Here is an 8,417-nt window from a genome sequence, read left to right as displayed (position 1 = left end):
TATTACGCTATCTTGCCTAATTCCGGCTCTTTATAACACTAATTGCATTGGGGACTATCAACGTATTGCTAATCGTTAATTTAAACTGCTTCTAAGCACGCATAAAACTACAAAGCACGACGTTTTGACTCATTTAATACTAGGGAATCTGTAATTTTATTAGGTATGTTTGTTAATTTTAGTTTTTACAGTTTCTAAATATAAAAGTTCAATTTATTTACCTATCAAATTCCCTAAACGTTAAAAAGAATCATCAAATCCTGATATATCTTTTAACGCTAGGATTCATGCAATCCCAACAAGATGAGGGAAATTGTGCACATGTATTATACAATATCAACTACTTAAAAAGCAAAAATGTACATTGCAATGTTTGTTTAGAAGATACGAAGAATGGGATCCGAAATAATCTTTGAGGTGGGAGAGCCCTTCTTACCTCCTACCCCCATGCCGACTCCAGTGTAAATTAATAATACTTATGTTAGTTGGTTCTCTACTTCCTGGTTATACTTCTGATTGGAAAGAGGGGAAATTGCCTATACGGAGGGATAGTTGTTATTCATCGTAATTCGTAAATTTTTCCCAATAGAATTCTTCAAAATTTATACTTCCCTATTTAAACATGATAAAATCGGCTCATTAAGAGCAGATGGGCGGACACTGTGTTGAACACAGAGATTATGTTCAGGAGGAAAAAATATAGTGTGTTGAGTGATATTAAACGAAACATATTTTGGTTTATTTCGTTCATTTGATTTCTTCGTTTCATTATTTCCAATTGAATGTCATAAGATTTGATCTAAATCGTAAATCCTATCTAAAAATCATTAAGTAATTAAGGAACAACTAAACATCTCACTCTCTCTCTCTCTCTCTCTCTCTCTCTCTCTCTCTCTCTCTCTATATATATATATATATATATATATATATATATATATATATATATATATATATATATATATATAAACTGTAAGGCATTTTATATTTATAGTCACATGCAAAAGAAATGAAGATGTCTTGTATATGAAATTATCAATATTTGTATAATATTTAGCGAAACATGTGAAAAAGAATGAAAAAAGACTATGAAGGTAAAACTAACTTTCAAAGCACAGATATCCTACATAAACGCAAAATAGTTGCCCAAAATAATTGTATAGACCACTGCCAAATCTGAATATATTTCCGTACACATTTAATAACCCAAGCGTATTGAAGGTGGATACGGCCACATTGCAGCCGTTGTTCTAAACGTACCGTTGTTCTAAACGTACCGTTTTCAATCATGAGACGTAGCAAATAATTTGTTAATGGTTACGCAAAATTCCTAACAAAAATATAGATACTACATAATCACGAGTACTGGTATCCTCGAAGTCTCAAAAACTTTACCAGCAACACATCATGAATTAAATTTTTGAACTATTAACATTTTATTTCAGGTTATATTTCAATGACAATATACAAAACAATGTATTTATGTCGTTCTTTGGCATAACGTATATATTAAAAAGAATATTGAAAATAACAGCTTCCGATTTCACTTGACTTTTTTCCATTTAATCAAATTAGGCCTCTGCTATGGGCTATGTACTAAACAATAATCGTGTGTACAATTGGCGGACGAGCATAAGAGTCCGTGGGCTATAACATTTTACGGATACACATTCAAAAGACCAAGTTTATCTCATAGGTCTTCACCTAGACCACCTAGTGATTTTTAGCTATCAATTTTTAGCAAACGATGCATATGGTGAGAATATGCCTCGAAAAGTTTCATTATATTTTCATTATTATCATGAGACAATCTTTTTGCATAAATTAAACCTTGTTTGTCCATAATGTATTATTAGCTAAGTACCAATTTCAACTAAATGTTAGAGGACAGATTGGCACATTTTCTCAGATGTTATTATCTGTACATTAATTATCTTGGCGAGGTGTTCCAGTCTTATTAATTATATGTTTTTACATGCCTATGTAAAATGTATTTTGGAATGAAACGTAGTTTTAACAGATGTTTTGTCAGATATATAGTTGTCTGTCCATTCATTTGCTTCTATTTTGACCAATTAAAAAAACAATCTCGTGAATAAGAAATCACGTTAATTAATATCAAGAGATATAATGTATTGAATAATTTAATAAATGTTTAATGGTCCTTGTGTAATCTTCTCTTTCTGAAGCAGATGCAGGACACGTTATATCATCAAATATAAGAGCTTTGACTTAAAATATAATTATTTATTAACACACAATGTTATTTACTTATTTGCTCAGTCTTTATTTGGAAAACGTGTTCCAGTTTCCTAACTTATAAAACGACTGTAGTATGAACAGATTTTTCATAAATATTTTCTTCTTCTTTGCTTGTAGTGACATATATAACAAAATTAATTATGCATGCAAAAATATGTTCTCATCACCCAAAAAACTTGCACAAACGGAAATAAGCATAATATGTCTTGTCAGAAGAAACAAACTTTTAACAACTAAGTCCCGATCATTTTAAAGATAACAAGTCGCATATTTAGAAAATCTTAATTTAAAAGATTAACATATTTGCAGTACATCACTTTCCAAATCGTTAATCGCTTTAGCAATGATGAAGCAAATAAACTAACGAATTCAAGGGGGAAAGAAACATTGTATGAAATATATATTAAGCACATAATTATTTTGAAATATCAGTACAAATTATTTCATGCTCATTTGTCTTTGTTTAGATAGAAAAGGGTTATTTATTGGGTTTACATTGCAAAGAAGTCGCTGTTTGCTTTTTGTTCCAGGTTCTAGTTGTATCGTGTGCGTTCCTACACCAGCATTCACCGATATATACAATATTTTACTCTGTTCATGCACTGACACTTTTCGTAGTTTCTGAATAAATACACACACAAACACACACCTCACATAAACGTATTCCTGGTGTGCTGGCAAAGTCATTTTCCAGAATGACAGGTAAATGCTGTTTATTTATTAGGGCGTTAGTTGTTTTGTTGTTGTTGTTGGTGGTGGTGGTGTAGGATTTAACGCCATTTTCAGCACAAGATAGGGTATACATGGCAGCCAGTATAAATGGTGGAGGAAGAACCCGGAAAACCCCCGGAATAAACCGTCAACACACGGATAGCTACTGGCAAGCTGTCTTACACACCCACATTTGCTGAGCCCGAGACTCGAACCCACGCAGACAATGGTGAGACGCCAGCGATCCGTGACGGTGAACGTTTTTGACCACTTGGCCTGAGGGATTAGTAACAAGGACAAGTGGTCTAATGGTTAACTGACTGGGCTGTAGGTCCAACGGTCATATATCGATTCCTTTCATGGATGTGGAAAATGTGTCTGTTTAATCAATCGTAATAGCTGGTTTGCTTGGTCTTGGACTACTAAAAGTATATAGTCGATCAGTGCAAATGTTACAAGTATGACATTGCTTTCGATTACAGGTTCTGAAAACTGCGACGAACCTTAGGTATCAAGGACAGTTTCACTATACCTAAATTTTGAACTTCTTCAGAATCTCATAGATTTAGATGTTTTCAACACAGGCTTTGCCAGTGTGGGAGATGTTCAACTATAAATGAAGCAATTCATCGACATTCTTTCTCACTGGACATTAGATAGAAACAGAGACAATCATCAACGGTAAAGAAGCGATGAATCCTGCTCACCATGGGATGGTAGTGGTCCTGTGCACCCAAAACATTGGAGATTGATCACTCAAGGTCTTCACAAATCAGAGAGAGCATATTAACTTTTGCTGACATTTGAAATCAGTATAAACTAATAACGATCAAAGGATGTGGAGTTGCCGTAAAGATAGCCACTACAACAATTGTAAAGCTCAAAAGTGCAAAAGCAAACACTTTTTCGTAAATACAACATATACCGGATATGTTATTGTAATATGTTATTAGAATTGTTAGCATTGTTTTTCTTTAATTTTTTAAAGTTATTTTAAAAGCCTCCTTTATTTGTATATTTACTAAAATGCTTCATATTTTGAGAATCTCCTTGTAGTTTATGTTCGCATTGTTTACTGATATAGAAAATATACGCGTTATCCGACCTGCCCAGATTATGACAGCGTGTCAACAGACTATGGACCTAATCCTTGTCCGAGAGCCATAATTAAATCAGAAGAGACATGAGGTGGCTACAGTTGTATCACCAGCGAAAACACCATTAGAAACCTTCAGAGTTCAGCCATAAGAGCACTGTTGCAAACTGAAGTGTTTACGTGATGCTACGTTCCAAACCTCGAGCTCCTATCTCAATTCAAAGACTTGCTATCACAAGAGACTATGTGCGTCTTTATAGACAAAAGAGACAAGATTTTACTAAACCCAATAAGTAGGGCTGCAACAAGCGCCAGTTCATTCGTGCCATCTCAGTCCACCGTCTGAGTTATGGCCAGGCTTTCGTGCCTTTACTCTTGTACAATCACTCTCTAAAATCACATGGCCTGATAGTCAGAGGCAAAGACATAGACTAAGTGTCAAACTTTTAAATACGGTCATGTAGTCCAAGAGTATCAGACTTTTTCGTTTTGAAGTGATTTTGGATCAGGATCAAAATGGTTTTCATTGCTTATTTTTCTTTTAATTTGTTGTTCTTCTTGTGTTGTAACATATTTTATTGCTGGTGTCAATTCTTTAATACTTGCATCAGATTTTCATGATGGTTCAATTTGTAAACAAAAATATCATCTATATGTTTCCTTTTCTTCCCCTCTTATTGGCTAGTAATAATTTTGTTCACAAACGAAATTGGTTTTGGCATAACATAAGACCTTACGCTTTTTCACAACATCCTTTTAAACGAATACAATGTATTAATATCGTCTATTTGGATTTTCGTAAGGTCTGATAACCCCTTTTTATTATATTCTTTGTGATTTAAGGTTAATTGTTTTTTCACAATCGTAAATTAATTTTTGTTTAATATCTTGCGGTAATAACATGATGTGGTTTATTTTCTTTACCAATATGCTAAATTCTTGTATTGATCACATTCTTTCTGTTATTAGTCAAGCTGCTATGATTTGTTATTGTATTTCTTCTTATAGTTTAATTAACTGATTGTGTTTGTTAGTCTTCCAATATTGTGTAATGGGCTCTGCTAAGGTTTTGACATCTTCTTGATATTGTTGTTCGACTAATTATTTCATCAAGTATTTGTTTATATAAATTTCAAACTCTGCCAACCATTGGTGATTTAATTGTGTTATATTCTTCACCGTATCAATTTTCAATAAAATTTATATAATGTCAAATAAATATATGAGTTTTATATAAAGAGAGAGGGAAATTAGTATAGTTCTGTCCTCAAATATTTTCCTTACGCCATCCTATGCATAGATTGATAAAAGATCGGGAATTGCAGAATCCCTTCTGATACCGTTAGATGTATTCGCTTCCCCAAAAAAGCCACTCAGAAGTAATTTCACCTTGCTTTTATTTCAATTAAATGATGCGAACACTACAGAGTTTTGATTGACAGTTCGTGCTGTCCCTTGTTATAGGTTGAATCGTCCAAAAATAATCCGGTCAGGGGTCTTTGACATCAATGAGAGAGGTCAGCAGGATTTTCCGTGTCTTCTGATTTGTCTGCAAAACAAACCATTTATCTCCTTCAGTAAAAATTAAGAAAAAAACCCTTGATTGAATAATCGTTCCATAATGTATTTTAAAAATTGATACTTTTTATAGGTGGAATAAATGCATATTAACATATTTGTTCATTGGCCGTACGTCACCTTCATAATTGATAGACGAATCACATTTAGATTATAGCATGAAGACTGAAAGAGTACAATAAGTGAAATTCATTACCGGCTAAATGTTGCTGATTCTGATATCCTGGATACCATTTGCTTCATACAAAATATAGTGACAAGCAGAGAGGAAAATCTTTCCCTTCCTATTTTCAGGCTCTAAATACCATACAGTAAATGACCCATTCATGCAAAATGAATCCTTATATTTATCAAAGCTATTGTTTACTTAGAGTGACCCAGTGCCAAAGCGAACCATCGAGTATTATTAATTACCAATGCATAAACAAACACGCAGAAATGATTACAATATATCATAATTTTATCCGGTTTAACACTTTATAATTGTCAGAGTTGAAAATACAATAAAATATATATTCATCTTGCCTCTCGTTGCATTATCCATGACTGATTGTGTACTATGTGTTTAATGGAATTTAGTATACAGTTACAAAGCTTTGCTCGCATCACTGTTTATTTGTGGCGTCATTGACGCTTTTAGTGATTAAAACTAGACACATCTATAAACATCTGTAGAGTCGCAAACTATATCATATTTTGGTTCACAGAGATAGCCTAATAACTATTTTCTTAAAGTCCTGTTCTCATAATTGGAATTTATGTATACTGTTTGAGCATATTTACATGACAATTTTGACCTTTAATAGTTTAACATATTCGACCAGTGGTCAGTATTGCATCTAGTATTTTCTACAGTGTCCAATCCAAACATATTGACGAGGACGGGGTGGGATGTATTGTGGCTTAAGAGAAAGGGGTGTAAAAAAGTGGCAGAGAGGTTGATGAAACTGAACTCTTATGGGGGTCAAGGGGCGAAGTTTCATGACCTGCTTTCATCCCATAATTTTAACCTAACTGTGAGGAATGCATACTCTAGGACATGTTGGGGTTATTACGTGTTCATTTATGTGGGGTCTTATCAATTTGACCCCCTCCCTCCACCCTTGTTCGTCCTTGATTATATCGTACACTAATCTAGTTTTGTAAATACACAAACGGATTCAGCAACCAAGTTGATACACTTTAAATATACTATAAAAATATATTATCAACTAACCTTAAACTGATTCAACTCTGATAAATCTTCAGAGCTCGAACTGGTATTAACTGGTTTTAGCTTGCTACTGTACCGTCCACAGGCAAGCTTTACCTCGTCATTGAAGACAACGTGGAACAAAAAGATGAACAAGCCCTTTTGTAAAATAAATGCAATGAAATGAAAAACATACATTAAAATCGAGAGGTCTACACCGATATGATTATCCATTGTCTTCAAACGTTGGCGAATTAGTATTTCCATCAACATGATACTTAAAAAAATGAAATGTATTTAAACAAGAATTCATTGCTAAAGTATTGCACAGTGAATTTCAAAGAAATGCATACATGGACAATAATCCACGCCTGATAACCATAACTTGTACTGTACTTACAACATATGATTGACTATAACTTAACTTCATGCTGCACGTACATAAACAGTGCAAACCTTGGCTTCTCATTATACGTGCGGAAGAGCAGTCCACTCTGTTTTGGAAAAGAGTTTATGTTGTGTTCACATAATAATTGTTTAGTCAGATCTGGATGTGTAATCAAATATGTGTAGTGATTTAGGTTAACCTAACATCCTTGTGTGAATGCGAGGGAGTAAAAGAAAAAGACCACAACAGGAGAAAAACGGCACGTTTGTTTTCAATACCTGTTAAACTCACAATAACATGTGCGGTGCATTCTTTAAATATTATTTCATATTTCTTTGTTTGGAAAGTAATTTAGATCAGTGAAAGAAGGCAGAAATAATAAACAAAACGCTGAACATGAATCAACATTAAATGTTTCTAAAATATGGAGAGTATTGAAACAAATGAGTGAGTTTGCCTTAAAATCAGTATGCAGAAGTATCAAATCAAATCCCGTATCGTTAAAGCAAAATAATTGGAAATAAATAACAATTGAGACGGACTACTCCAAAAAGATGAATTGCGTTCTTAACAAAGCATGTCAAGTTTATGACACTCGTAGTCGAATTCACTCAAAATTTATTTTTCTCACTAAACAGTACTTGCTGTAACCAAAACCGGTAATTTCAAAGCTTTGGTATCTGGCAGATATAGAAGTAAAAGAATGAAAGAAAAATAGAAGGAATTGGAGACAGAATCAGACCATCCATACCTGTAAAGAATTCAACAGGGCAAAGGCATACTGAAACACCACAGTCTCTGCATTGATAGCAAGGACGCCAAACACCCACGTTATTCCTAGCAGGGGTAGCAGCACAACAGCTGCCTTCACACTGGATCTGAAAGCATTTATAGATATGCAAAACACGTAGCAGACTCATACGAAACATTTGTTTAAAGGATGTTAAACATACGAAATTATATGATGTTGTACTCCACATAAGCCTGCTCCTAGTGAAAGTTGATGACATAAGTACCTTTCTAGACGAAGATAGATTAATGAGTACGAAAAGCATTTTAGTTTCAGTTATGCATTTTATTTCATATATAAAAAATGTAAAATATATGTAAAATCTAATCCCTCGTTTGTTACACCACTTATGAAAGGTTTCCCTATTCAACATCTAATTTAACTGCAACATGGGCAAAGGAGA

At 33.6% G+C, this 8,417-nt stretch overlaps 1 long non-coding RNA gene across 1 annotated transcript; it reads right to left on the bottom strand.

Annotated features, from left to right (window-relative positions):
• Positions 1–5,446: 5,446 nt before the first annotated feature.
• Positions 5,447–6,985, bottom strand: LOC149805859 (uncharacterized). The gene is made up of 2 exons (XR_016415018.1): positions 6,861–6,985; positions 5,447–5,615 (listed from the first exon to the last, which is right to left on the bottom strand). It is a non-coding gene; the product is annotated as an uncharacterized LOC149805859 (long non-coding RNA).
• Between the last annotated feature and the right edge of the window lie 1,432 nt (positions 6,986–8,417).

Source organism: Sinohyriopsis cumingii, chromosome 2 (genome assembly GCF_028554795.1).
Source record: "Sinohyriopsis cumingii isolate HCF-2022 chromosome 2, ASM2855479v2, whole genome shotgun sequence".
Taxonomy (NCBI): domain Eukaryota; kingdom Metazoa; phylum Mollusca; class Bivalvia; order Unionida; family Unionidae; genus Sinohyriopsis; species Sinohyriopsis cumingii.
This window is presented reverse-complemented; position numbering and strand designations above follow the sequence as displayed.